The 14397-nt window shown below is 42.7% G+C and overlaps 1 long non-coding RNA gene across 1 annotated transcript; it reads left to right on the top strand.

Annotated features, from left to right (window-relative positions):
• The first annotated feature begins 173 nt into the window (after positions 1 to 173).
• LOC121353336 lies at positions 174 to 1258 on the top strand. The gene is made up of 3 exons (XR_005955088.1): positions 174 to 247; positions 795 to 867; positions 985 to 1258. It is a non-coding gene; the product is annotated as an uncharacterized LOC121353336 (long non-coding RNA).
• The last annotated feature ends 13139 nt before the right edge of the window (positions 1259 to 14397 follow it).

Genomic DNA, 14397 nt, shown 5'->3' with positions numbered 1-14397 from the left:
GGCATTCCCAATCACTCATTTTCAGACTCCTCTGAGGAGGAAACTGATCCCTTTTTTCATAGGATTAACTTCCTGTTGGTTTGAATTTCCTACATCAAACATGAAAGAATGCAACAGGGAAGCACTAACCCAGGTACAGGAAGAAAGATGAGCAACAGAGAAGGTGGAGGAGAGCTTTTTTAGGAAACAATGGGAATCTACTCCTGTGTGTACTTTGGAAAATTTCATCAAATGGCTGTCTGCATTTGTAAGTCTCCGAATATTTTCTAAAATATGTTTTCTAAAAATTAGACCTAAGTGAAAACAGGCTCCAAACTCAGTTAGACCATATTTAGATTTTAGGTTTAATTACCTCATCTTTTACTAAAAACAGACAAGAAGTTTAGTCATATTTTCCAAGAAAGCAGCTGGGCTTATATGAAAACTAACAGAAATGCTGAAAACTTTCCCTCACTGTGAAATTCAACCAAAGGAAGATTTCTCTCTGTGAAGATACTTCTCAATGCTCTGAACTTTTTATGGAGAAAGAACTCCATAAAGTGAATGTTATTGCTCCCAAACAAAAATAACAGCAGCAAGCTATTTTTAACTCTGTCTGAAACATGCAGAAAACAAATAATTGCTGGTCAGGTGGAAAAGTACTTGGCAAGTCACTGGAAAAGACATATTTTTTCTTGGCTATCTAAGGGTTATGTTCAATCTGTTGCAGTCATTTGATGCTGCCTTTGATGTAAGCACAGAGTTTTATCAGAAGTCTTCACTAAAGTTCATTCTCCAAATCCTTATTTCAATAGCGCAGCAGCATACCGGAGAGCTGACCTAATGATGCCACGTGAACTCCTTGATCCCCTGCTGTTGATGAAAAAGGTAATATTAGCAGTGGTTTGCAATGGGAATTTGATTGAGATGGTAATCATGCAGATATAGCAGGCACACAATTGGAAGGAAGGGGCAAACTCTTTTTCTGTGGTTTTCACCCTTCAGGAGGAAACCTGAACAGCAACAAGTGACAAGCTTGAAGCTTCTCATGAGACACCACCTATTTCAAATAATGCAAGAGAATGCAAAAAATTAGCCACAGTCTAATCTCACCAGCATTCTTCTGTCTGTATCTGTCCAGTGCACGCGATTTTCAGATAATTTTGCATTTAGAGGATATATGTATCTCACTTATAAGGTCACTTTTTTTTGTATTGATCACGCTACCACTTTGTTGGCAATTGAATTAACTGTCAGAACTGTGTTTTAATAAACTAGATTTACCTGTGGCTGAAGAAATGTTTTTTATTGATCGCACAGCTAACAAGGGATCTCCTCTGAATGCAGGGGAGAAGGAACAAGAAACAGATACTGAGTTTCTGTAAGTGGGCCATCATTTCACAGGACTGAAATGTCCTTGGATGTCTGAGAACATCCTGCTGCCTTATTCACATTGGCAACAAAATAGCGGGGAACATGAGTCAAAATCGGAGGTGCAGATAAAGTAATAGAATTTTTAAATTATGATTTAGTTACAAAAGGATTCTAGACCATCCTTGTTAAGGATTTTCTCATGAAGCTTCAATAACACTTGTATAACATGCCACATTCCCATTTACTGCCTTTTCTCCATTTATTGCTCTTGCATGTCTCTACTCATGGAGTTGAAGGTTCAGGTTCTTCACTGTGGAAGTATCATAGTAAAAAATGTAGTTAAAAAAGCACCAACATATCTATTCTAAAACATAAAGCTCCTGACAGTTAAATTGCTTGCAATGCCTCTAGATCCCTCAAGGGACCACATTCCCCTTAAAAAGTACTTTGATATGTTTCCTCAGATTTCTAGGAGGCAAAATCTAAGAATAGCTGTGTGCATAGAAAGTTAAAGCAACAGTAAACTTGTGAGCTTGAAGGAGATATAAGAAGAGGAAATGAAGTCTTTAAGTGACTGGGACCCTTACGCAGCAGCAAATGATCTACCTTCATATGCACATTTTTCCTGTCATTCAGGGAACCCCTGGTACTTCTAGACAAAGTTAATTTTTCAGTTCAAAGCTGTGCTAGGGTCATAGAGAGGCAGCAGAAGGAAATGCCACTCTTCACATCAGCTTTTAAGCCCCAGTTTGAGACCAGGTGTGGCTGTGACTGCCCGATGGTGTCACAGAGAGCAGGGGAGCATCTCATGACTGTGATCCTCCCCTTCAACTCGGCTCTCATGAGAACCCACCAAGAGAGCTCTGTCCAGCTCTGGGGCCTCCAACATGAGAAAGACTTGGACCTGTTTGAGCGAGTCCAGAGAAGGGCCATGAAGATGGTCAGAGGGCTGGAGCACCTCTCCATGAAGACAGGCTGAGGGAGTTGGGAATATTCCAGTCTGGACAAAAAAAGGCTCCAGGGAGATCTTATAGCACCTTCGAGTACCTTAAGGTGGCTACAGAAGAGCTGGAAAGGGACTTTTGACAATGTAGTGATAGCACAAGGAGAAAAGGCTTGAAACTGAAAGAGGGCAGGTTTAGACTAGAAACTAAGAAGAAATTCTATGCTATGAGGATGTTGAGGCACTGGAACATGTTGCCCAAAGAAGATGTGTACACTCCACCCTTGCAAATGTTCAAGGCCAGGCTGGATGGGGCTTTGAGCACACTGGTCTAATGAAATGTATCCCTGACCACAGTAGGGAAATTGAAACTAGATGATCTCTAAGGTCCCAAACCATTCTATCATTCTATGATTTTATTATTTTTATTTTAATCAATGCATTATCTGACTAATTTTCATGATACATCCTCTGCCTTTCTCAACATACATCGTGTCACCATAGCTTATATTTTGCTTTGGCTCCTAAGTGTGCTGGGAGAAAGGGGTGCAGATTTTGCTGATCAGCACCTCCTTTCTGAGGTGCGTATTCCTTTATGCTACAACGGCAGGCTGTGCTGGCAGCAGAGCAGGCAGCAGACTTGTCCTCCATCTTAGAGGCATTGACACTTCTCTTGGTCACTTGGGATGGTCAGGATAGAAACCTCCCTCTGCTGATAGGAGTGGAAATAAGATCTAGCCAAAACAACCAAGTAATCACAGTCAAGAGGACTCAGATGCTGTTTCAACAGTGAATCATCCCTGGGCTAGTGTTTTGAATTCTTGCATTATATCTGAGGCAGTTTAAATGATGGCCTATTTAAAAGACAGTGTAAATGATGTGCAAGCACAGACTTCCTGAGAGAGTCCAGTATTGTTTGATATGCTTCAGCTTCCTGGCCAGCACTGAGCATGACCTGCCAGGCACTGTGACTGTCCCAACATGCTGTGCAGTCCTGTCCCTCCCACATGTTGTGCTGCGTATATACAGGAACCTTCCTGGACATCTGCAAAGACAAGCAGTATATTTAATTGCATTCAGCTGATGTTATGTAGCTACGTCTGTTCATCCACCAGTCAACAGTTTAAGGAGGCCAAAGAAGTTAAGTAACTTTCTTTGTCCCAATTTCCTTTTCTTCCTTTCAGAAAACCTGGCCAGAATTCCACCACTGCTTCTCCTTTTGCAGCTGAAAGGATGAAGCTGCCTAACACAGGGACCTGGTCACACAAGTCACATTCCTGTTCACAGGAGCAAAATGTGAGCTTTTACTTCTGAAGCTGAGAAATAAAGCTCTGGACCTTACTCCACCTCTCACATTGCATCACTCAAAGCTTGAATGCTCAGAGTGGTGGCTGGCAGGTTTGCTTGTCATGTTTGCTCCTTGCATTTCCAGATGCTGAGATGCTGAGCATGTTAACTGCTGGATGATAGCATGTCTTCTGAGCAGCCATGGGAGATGCAACTGGGGATGATACACTCAGCATGGAGCTGTGTTTCATTACAGAAATTTTGGCAAATGAGCCCCTGAGGGAAGGGATCTTTGTTCTTTGCAGATTTTTCTTACATTATAACCAGCTTTCAGTTCTGGAGGCAAAGAGCCTGACTGTCTCTGGCAGGCCAGCTCCAGGACCCTTCTGATATCCAGCCCAAAAAGCCCTCCATAACAGATAAATACCTTCTTGTGTTTAGTTTCTTCTTGTAAATAGTCTGCCAACAGAGTTTCAGGATATTTAAGGATGTTTTGCTCATTGGTAAGATACTCCTTACATGCCGTAAGTTAGCTTTTTGTTGGCAACTGCGAGGACAAATAATCCAGAAGGAATGAGAAAAATGATCCAGTTCAAGAGCCAGCCGTCATACTTCTTCTGATCTTTATTACTGCAGCTGGAGCAATCTCTTCTGGTGGTCCCTCACCATTAAACATGAAAGTATAACTGCAGATAATGAATGAGACTATCCTCTTAAAAACAGTGCTTTCAGACAGGCTTCTTTTTTTTTTCTTTTTTTAACTTCGAATCTCACCCACCTAACCACTAAACACATTAAAGCTTGTAGAATTTCCCTGGTAAAGGTGCTATCAGCAGCACAGGCACACCTGGGTCCTCCAGAAGCGGAGGTGGTGTGTGGAGTACGTGGCTCAGAGCTGCTACCCAGCCTTTCCCAGGCACACAGTCACTGGGGCAGCCTGTGGAGTTGGGCAGCAGGATGCCCCATGGCCAGCCAGGTTTGTGGACCTTCCTATGGCCTAGGAGCTTTCCAGATACACCTGACTCCACACCAGCGTAAGCCCAGCCCTTCCCACACCTGTTGCCATGGTCCTGGTTGCCATGGAAAGGAAAACCAGGTGCAGAGACTAGATGGGAAGGACATGCTCCACCAGATCACCAGCAGGAGTGACACACCCAATTGATGTGTCTGGCCTTGCCACCTCCACTGACTTGTACAATTCCGGATTGGTGCTTCCCAGTTCCTTTCCCTTCAAATTCCTAACGGCATCTAGTGACACCTGAGCTAGCTGGGCTATGTAGGTGAAGTTTGCCCTGGTGGGCACCAGTGGATGGGCACATGGAGTGGATAGGCACATGGCCCAGTTGGGAATGGCATAGGAGAACATGCTTCCCCATTCTCAGAGGAATGGGACGTTCAAGCCAATGCCCAAAGACAAAGGAGTTAATGTCCACCTGCAGAACTATCTCTCATTGTGACATTTACTGTCAGAGCCATCACAGAGCAGCTAGAAGCCCATGCTTTCACAGGGAGAATCTATCTTCATGCTTGCAAGGAGCAAGATGAGCTCAGGGACTACTGGCACAATCTGTGGTGTCTCTTGTTATTTTCTGACCATCTGATCTAGAGTTTGCATGGTCTGTCTTTCTGGGGGGATCCTGGACACCTGATTCAAAATCAGCAAAGCCCAGCAGCACAGGAGGACATGACACAGGCAGCCTGGCAGTGGGGAGAAGAACATGTTCCTTGGGTTGTGCTGTGGGAGAGCAAAAATATGGAAGTGCTGGATGTGCTTCAGACACCAATTCTAGTGATGCATTTACACTGGCAAGGGTCAATATATTCTTAATACTGAAAAGTGTTATTGCTGTCTTCCCACATATTTTCTTGGGATTATTCAATACCATGAAAAAAAAAAAAAATCAGGCCATCAAAGCCACCATCCACCACAGGCATGTCTCTTGGCTTTAATCCTAGGCACTGCAAATGCCCATGGGTGGAGCTACTCCTAAACCATCCCCAAAGGAGCTGACACCATGGTCACCAGCATGGTGAGGCAAAGACAGAGTGCATCTAAACAAGCCTTTCCCAGCGCCACTAACCAAATAAGGCCTTTTTTCCCAAACAAACCATCTGTAAGAGCTTTTAAAAGCCACAAGATCTCTTACTGAAAATACTTAGGTAACTGTGCTCTTTTAAGACATCTTCTAGAGCAAAACTGTACACAGAGCTACCCACTCGAGCAAGCTAGCAAGATCGATTCAGAGAAACCCACTGATAAAAGGAAGATGCCAAACCAAAATACCCCCCTCTCCTATGCCTCTCCTGGTCTAGTACACCTTGCTGTTTCCACCCCTACAGTCTGTACCTCATCTAAGGACAGGGCCCATGTGAGCGAGGTAGATTTGGAGACAGTTGACAGAGGATTTGTACCTGATCAGAAGATAAGGGACAATGACAAAAATTCTTCCTGAGCTGCTTCACCATCAAGAATACCTTGACACCTGCCCATCTTCCCTTTCTCCCTCTCCACTCAGATATATGACAACTTTCTTACTTTGAAAGTTCAATGAGCAGAGAACCAGAGGGAAAATACTGAGCTGAGCATGGCTATGACTGACTCAGCTGCATTTTTCATAGAGAACCAGGGTCACTTAGCAAAGAGAAACCAACAGTCAGGGCATGAATGCCAGAGACTTTCTCAGAAAGCTGCAAAAAAGGGACTTATGAAACCTCTATGAGGAATACTATCTATAGTATATCTATACTATATATATTTCCTGGAATTGGGAGGAGCTGTTGACTCCCTCGAAGGCAAAGAAGCCCCACAGAAATATCTTGACAAATAGAGGGCTGGGCAGTCACCAGCTATATGAAGTTTAACAAAGACAAGTGACAGATTCTGCACCCAGAGAGGGGCACACCTGGATGTACAGACAGACAGGGAATGAGAGTCTGGAAAGCAGCACCTTGGAAAAGCACCTGGGGCTTCTGATCAGTGGCAAGTTGAACACGAGTCAGGGGTGCCCTGGCAACCAGGAGGGCCAATCCTGTCCTGGGGTGCATGAGGCACAGCATGGCCGGTCATGCCAGGGAGGGGATTGTCCTGCTCTGCTCTGAGCTGGGGCTGCCTCGCCTCGAGTGCTGGGGCACTTTTGAGTGACACAATGTATGGAAGACATGGAACTTTTACAGAGTGCTCAAAGGAGGGTTACAAATTTGGTGACAGGCCTTGGGAGGAAGCCATGTGAGAAGCAGCTGAGGTCACTCGGTCTGTTCAGCCTGGAGGAGACTGAGGAGAGAGATCATCACAGTGACAGCTTCCTCGAGAGGGGAAGAGGAGGGGCAGGCACTATCTCTTTGCTTCTCTGACCAGTGACAGGAACTAAGGGGATGGCAAGAAGCTGAGTCAGGAGAGGTTCAGGCTGGGTATCAGGAAAAGGTTCTTCACTCACAAGATGGTTGGGCACTGCAACAGGCTCCCCAGGGAAGTGGTCAGAGCACTAACCTGACAGAGTTCAAGAAACATTTGGACAATGCTCTCAGGCACGTGGTGTGACTCTTGGGGTGTCCTGTGCAGGGTCGGGAGTTGAGCTTTGGTGATCCTTGTGGATCCCTTCCAACTCAAGGTAATCTGTGGTTCTGTGTTCTGTGAATAGAAAGTCATGGCCGAATCTCCATTTCAGAAATTCATCTACTTTGAACAGCTGTACCAGGAAGTAGCCTCAGAAGACACAAAGAACTATGCCTCTGTTGCTTAGACTGTCTCACAGCCAAGAACTTTCTTTGTTTCACACATAGTACATTTCAAGATATTTAATTTCTGGCTTATAGCAGACATTATCATCGCCATCACACAGTACTATAATATGCTTGCCTTCAGAGTGCCATCCTGATTCCTTATTTCTCCAAGTAGTCAAGTAACAAAGCGAAGAATAGGAAAAATTTGGGATTGTTGTTAAATTATATTAGTGTCCTGGAATGCCAGAGGATGGATCCAGGCTCTTCTTGGTGGTGCCAAACAATAGGACAAGAGGCAGAAACCGATGCACAGGAAGTTCCATGTGAACATGAGGAAGCACTTCTTTACAATGTGAGTGACTGTGCACTGGAACAGACTGCCTGTACAAGTCTTCTCATTGAAAATATTCAAAAAATGTCTGTATACAATCCTGAGTACATGCTCCAGGTGAGCCTGCTTTAACAGGAGTGTTGGATGGGATGGTCTGCAGAGGTGCCTTCCAACCCCAGCTGTTCTGTGATTCTGTGATTCATTAGTCTTGGATTTTATACTTCGCATCCAGTAATTCAAGACAGCAGCAGAAAAAATAAAATACTTTAATCATAATAAGACAGCCAAGTATATACATATATATACACATGTATGCACATATATACACATATATACAAATGCAGGTACATACACACTGTCATATTTATTTATTTGATAATTTTTGAACATTTTTATGAGTTTATTTGTTTATGTATGTGACCACAGATCTTAATTTGCAAATGAATAATGAATACATATTTAGGAATCAGAGTCAAACCTCTCAAAACTAATGTCTGGTATAGCCCTATTCCATTAATATCTCAGTAATGGATTTATAAACAGAACGTATTCAGGACTAACTCTGCTCCACCATGAAATTGTAATGTAGAGCTGAAGTATAAGAAAGAGAAACTTGTTCCCTAAGTGATGTATCAAAATTCATATATGCTCTGATGAGCATTCTTCAACAGGGGAAAATTCAAACCCAAATACCTCTTGTATTACATCTTGCTAAATTTTGCTTGACATCCCTATTATGAGAAAATTTCTTCTTCCAGTTTCATTGTGACTCTCCCTTTGGCCTGAGGTGACAGGTAAAACCTTTGACATGCTGTCTTTTTTAAGAAGTTGACAAGCTGTCTATTTTTCACACTTGGGAAACCCATGTGGAAAAGATTTCAAAAATCTCTACTGACAGCTGTGAAATTAAGAACAGGTTTTTGGTCTGATGCTGGTGTAGTAAAATAATGTTTCTTATCCTGTGGTGTGCAGGCTGGTGGGCTCCACAGATTCTTCTCAGACCACAGTGTGTAAGAAAAAACATCAAATCTGTTGTTAGTCAAATCAAATGTGCTATTGGAAGGTACAGACCTTCAGAGCAAAGCAGAAAGCTGTCACAAAGCATCATTCCCAAATGTGGACATGTCCCTTCCCCAAATGCTAAGGTCTGTGTTCTGTGCAAGCACCACCAGCATGCATAAACAAGAGTGTAAGAGCAGCAAGGCTGACATTGCATTTTGAGAAACTCCGCAAAAGTTCCTTGGGAGATCACTGGACGCTGGCTGGGGTCCTGAGAATTTCCATTTGTATGAGGAAAAGAAAGAGATCTAGCAAAATTCAAACCCTTCAACCCACTAAAGAAAGTAAAAGTTTCCTATTAAAATACTTAAGATTAAACCCACTCTCTACCATCGAAGGCAATGTTCCCAATTACAACTAATGTATCATTGTGGAGAGCATCAGGAGAATTCCAATCTTTAAAGTAGAATGAAGTGATGAAAATGTAATACCCAAAAATAAAGATGAAACAAAATTATATTGAAGACTCATGAGAAATTGAAATTGATTTTAAGGCCGATATAATCTTCCAATAGAAGACAGTATTACCTCTTCTTCTCATACACAAATGTATAAGAAGCAATCAAATTTTATCATTTCAGAAAAGATGTACCATAAGTGAAGGTCGTAACAACAGAGTCAGATTGTTCTGCTGCTCTGGGGACTTTTGCTCAGGCACTGTGAGACTGACCAGCTGCCTCTAGCAACTGTGTAAAAATATAAGATATTAACTGCATTGATGTTAGATTTTCAAACCCTAAGCAGAGTATTTAGTAAGTAAGTGTCCAAACTCAAGAAACATAGAAAAAGATGTTGATCATTATCTTAATTTCTATGGGATGAGATATGTAAAAAATTAAGTCTGAGGTGGAAGAGAAGTGAGTATGAAGAGTATAACTCTGTAGAAATTCAAATTCATGAGCATGAAGTTGTGTCTTGCTGTGGTCAGATGCCTTCCTGAACCGAATTAAGCAAGATTAATTAGAATTAGTCAGGTTATTTAGAACTCAATATTTCTGTACATACTGTGCTGTACAGTAAAGCTATATGGAATGGGTGTCAAAACAAAGTCAAACTTTGAACTGTGACTGTGTGGAAATCCACAAGACAGTGCCCTGAAGAGCAAGGATTTCATTTTCACAAACTATATTAAGATAGAAATCATATGAGGAGAAGAGGTCACATAGTGAAGGATGTGGACTTAAAGCACCCCAAGTACCTCTGTCCATGGTCAGCTCTAAAACTCCAGTGCAGGAGATCCACCTTGGATAATCTTGGCTGGAGATGCATGTCCCAAGCTGGACAGCTGTGAAGGAAGCCCCAGTATGTTTTAAGAAAACATCTAGCACATTAAACATGGTGTCATTTCTTAACACTGAATTCAGTGCAAGATAAGACATCATTTTCCCCAGATCTTTGGTGTAGGAAATAATCTCCAGCTCCTTAACGTTTCCCCAGTGCATCCCATTGCAAGAACTGCTTCAGTGTGGCTCTCCCCCTCCAGATGGATTTTGCTCTGTCCTTGCAAAGGTTGACTCCTTTTTCCTTGATCTCTGCCCAGGCTGGTTGCTGCAGCGCAGCAGTGCTCACTCCACCAGCTAAGCATCCCTGGCTGGGGACAGATACTGGGTCGGTGCTGCTGTCAGCCAAGGTGTCCCCACCTGCTTCCTGAGTCATCCTGACAGGGGTCGCTCCCGTTGCCTTTTGTGGTAGCTCAGGGTGATTGGCTCCATCCTTTTGTCCACCTTAAAAATAACTACTCCTGGGCAACACACATCCCATCTTAAACCTTCCAGTTCTCACTCATGAATACTGCAGAGGCACAGCACTGGAAGAGGTCTTCTGGGAAATGGTGCTTTTTGCTAACAACAACATCACCATGTGTCCATCTACACAAACTAATCAAAGTTGCCTGAAAAGGGTTACACTACTTAAGAAAATATTTCTTTGACATTGCTTTTCCAGGTGACAGTGCTTTGACAGCAAGAAATAACTTTTCAGTTCCCACTCTCCTGTTTGACTCTCTCCTGTGCTTTGCAAAGCTGTTTTTTTCCCATCTCGAGGTTGTCTGCCAGGTATACTGTTGAGTGGACACATTTTTTGTTTAGTTTTTGCTGGGTTAAACATGTCACATACTCTTGGCACGGTTTCTTCATTTGCTTTGATCATCCTGATGATCCTCCACTTGAGGCTGGGTGCATCTTCCTGGACGTGTATGTTTAGAACGGTACACAGTGTTTCAGCTCAAGTGAAAGAAAAATCAGCAATGGCCTATTTTCTCACCTTGTCAAGAAATTACTCAACTGGTAAATCTCCAAACCACAACAAATTTCCTCATGGCCACGTCAGATTCTTGTGGCTCATATTTGCCCTGTGGCTACCTAGCATACCTCTATACACCCCACCTTTTTATTCTCCATCAGAGAAAAATAATTTGTCTGCTTTTTGTCTTTAGTCTTTATGGCAATTCCTACACTGCTGGATAAAAATGAGGCCAAGAAGCCCCGACCAGCTCACACCCACACTGTCGTGTAGAAGTGCATTGGATAGAACCAGCTGCCATCCTCCAAAATGGAGCTGGGAGTGAAATAAAACAGGGTGAAGAGAAGCAGATAATCAGCCTCTGGGCTTGGCCTGGTTCTCTTTTATTTAGTGATGTGGAGACACTCAAAGAGTATGATGTGGTTTCATGTTTTGCACTACCAAAGTTGCTCCTGACTTCCATTTCCCACAGGCTTTTTAAGAGGATGGAAGGGTTCTTTGCTTAAAATTCTCTATCATATGCCAAAGCTTAGTGTCAAGATTGTCAACAATAAGGTAAAAAAGGGTTAGTTTAATGTCTGATTCTGGAGGGTCTGAAGGTCCTTCAAGCTTTAATCACCTTCCCCCTGCACTTCTTGCAGCGACTTTTCTTAAGGAAAAACATCTGTTGGTTTTTATTGGATTCATGTACCTCCATCTCTTTTGCTCCTTCTTAAGTAGCAGTACTGACTGCTGGTCATGAAGGGCTCCTCCACTTGAGGGAGATACTGAAATGTTTTGCTTCCTGGTGACATCAGAACATGTGAATGTCATCACACCAGCTTAAGGAGCCTGAAATGGTTCCAGTCAGGGATCGGTCTATAACATATTTGGCTGGGAGGAGGTTGCTGGCAAGACCACAATGATCAACAAGGTCAAGTGGGGACTTTCCTATCTGCTGTACCAACATGCACACATCAAAAAAAAACAATGTGAAGAGAGGGAAGCAGGGGAGAACAGAAGCAAGAAAAAAGAGTGGTGAGGAGAAAGGGAAAGGACAGAGGGAAACAGGAAAGAAAACAGAAATAGAAACTTAAAGGAATAACTCATCATAGCATGAGTCAGCTTAAGGCACCATATCTGGACCTTTCTCACGGTTCCAGAGACAGTTCTCTTTGGCTTTCCTTATTTCTGTCAGATGAGAAATGGGTGTCAGTGTGGGAATGAATGGCTTGTCCCAGGAGAGGAAGTGTGAAAAGTCAGCCAGGCAGACTCCAGTTCCTTGCTGCTACTGCTGGGAGAGGGCCAGGACCTGGCCTCAGTGAAGAGGATCAGGGAAAGATGATGTTGATAAAATTAATATCTTGGGGAGTAAGACCTTTGTACCAGAATGGGTGCAGAAAGAAGCTCCTTGATTCTAGGAGTATGGCTATAAATGTGTTTTGGTGCTAACTTATGGCACCATGCAAACTTGTCGCTTCTGTAGCCACAGAAAAATGGAGTGGGGCACAGACCCAAGAAAAGGAAGAGGGAAGCAAAGGGAAGGAAAGCATACATTGGTGTGGACATGAGGACTGGGAGAAAAAGAAGAAAAGTGGGCAATATGGAAATGTATGAGCAAAAGAAAAGGGACAGGAGAGAGAGGGGAAAGGAGAGAGAAAGAAAATCTTATTGCTGAAATCCAAAGAAGGAAAACCATTCAGTGACAGAGAGGAAGATACGTGCTGCAATTAGAGTACTATGGAAAAGCTGAATATACATCAGTCACACTATGAATGTGACATAAACCCAATACAACTCAGCACTTACAGGCTGCATGTTAGAGAGGTAGAGAGGGCAAGAGGGTCTGAGACACGAGTCTAAAAGGGTTTGCTCACATGGGAGCAAAGAGAAAGAGAGTTCTAACGTGTGAACAAGCCATGTTGCACCACTCAGAGTGAAATAAGAAATCCTGGACTGTTCTCTTCAGTGGTATGGAGGTACAGACAGTGACATCAGGGGAAGGTTTAGGTTGAGGTACTGATTACAGTGGAGATGTCTAAAATAAGGAGAGATTAAACTGTCCTGGTGCACTGGCAGCCCTCTTTGTACTATCCCCTTCTGCCCCCAGAAAATTCTGTTACTTCTCCATCACATGAGTTTGAGCCTTTCACTTAAATGTGCAGCCTTTTAATTCTCCCATAAACAAAATGCAACAAGTACTACAAAGACCTGTATGATTTAAAACAGCAGCTGTGACTCTAATATCCCTATTCTTAAACTGCAATTGAGGAAGTTTTTAAAAAGGTTTTTATGAGTGTTTGAAGAATTTCAGCTGAAAGTAGGGCCCTGGCAGTATGAATAATTTTGCCTTGTTGCACCAATGTATAAATTCTCTTCAGCGCCACAGAGGTCAATGGTGCTTCAGATTCCTATAGGTGAAACTGACTACAAAATGTGAGCAGCCTTGCAGTGAATAAAAATAAATAAAAATAAATAAAAATTAAGCAAATCCTGCCCCAACACGTAGACTTTTAGATCAACTTCATGCTAATAATTACTGCATGCAGCCTGGCATTCCTGAACATGATTTTTCAATGCAGACTTTTCAAATGCAGCCATCACATAAGCAAGAGATAGAGCAAGCTCACACAAGTAAATCCTTAGGTACAGATGACACCACCAAGTTCTTTAAGTGGTAAACTTTCACCTATGTGAACCAAACAAAAGAAGCCTATTTTCTTGCTAAAAATACACCATACCAGCAAATTGCACACACTCAAACTACACATTAAAATGCAGATAGAGCTCTCTGGATTTGAGGACAAATATAGTCCTGTGTCAGCACTGACTGATTTAAGGTGGTTAAAGTGATGCTCTTGAACAATTAAAAATATCTGCCAGTCCTAGATGATTTGATGGGCTTTTCCATCTCCCCTTACGCTAGAGCAATTCCACAGTGATGGGCTGATGGTGATGCACTGGGACATATGAGAGTGTAGGGCTGAGCTCTTACATTTCCAGTCTCCAGTACTCCAGATAAAGGACAAGAAGAGAGGTTGTTGCCAGCAATCAGAGTCCTTGAACAGCACAAAGCTTGGAAATGTCAATGTATACAGAAAGTTAAAAAGAACTGAAATTCACAGCAAAAACTCAAAGCTCACAAAATATTTTGAGAATGTAGATGTTTCAGGATGACTGTTGAGGATGAGCATTGTGTTCTCCTGGGACAGGAGAATCAACGTGTTGGCTTGGATTTATAAGCTCCTTGTTTCATAAAATTATCCTATATAAATTCTCAGTGAAGAGCAGCTGTATCCAAGCACACCTTGTAAAAATGGCCTGCGCAGGAGCAGGAAGGTGAGATGGTCTGATATTATCCAGCAAAAACATTCAGAGCTGACTTTGGCAGTCTAATCCATGTCTGTCATGGATTTTGGACCCAAAATGGCTGGGTGAAGGTGCTGTGGGTATCCTGAAAATCCCAGATGTCCTCGTTACCTGC

The sequence above is a fragment of the Pyrgilauda ruficollis genome, unplaced genomic scaffold (genome assembly GCF_017590135.1).
Source record: "Pyrgilauda ruficollis isolate IOZ18807 unplaced genomic scaffold, ASM1759013v1 scaffold20, whole genome shotgun sequence".
NCBI classification, from domain to species: Eukaryota; Metazoa; Chordata; class Aves; order Passeriformes; family Passeridae; genus Pyrgilauda; species Pyrgilauda ruficollis.
This window is presented reverse-complemented; position numbering and strand designations above follow the sequence as displayed.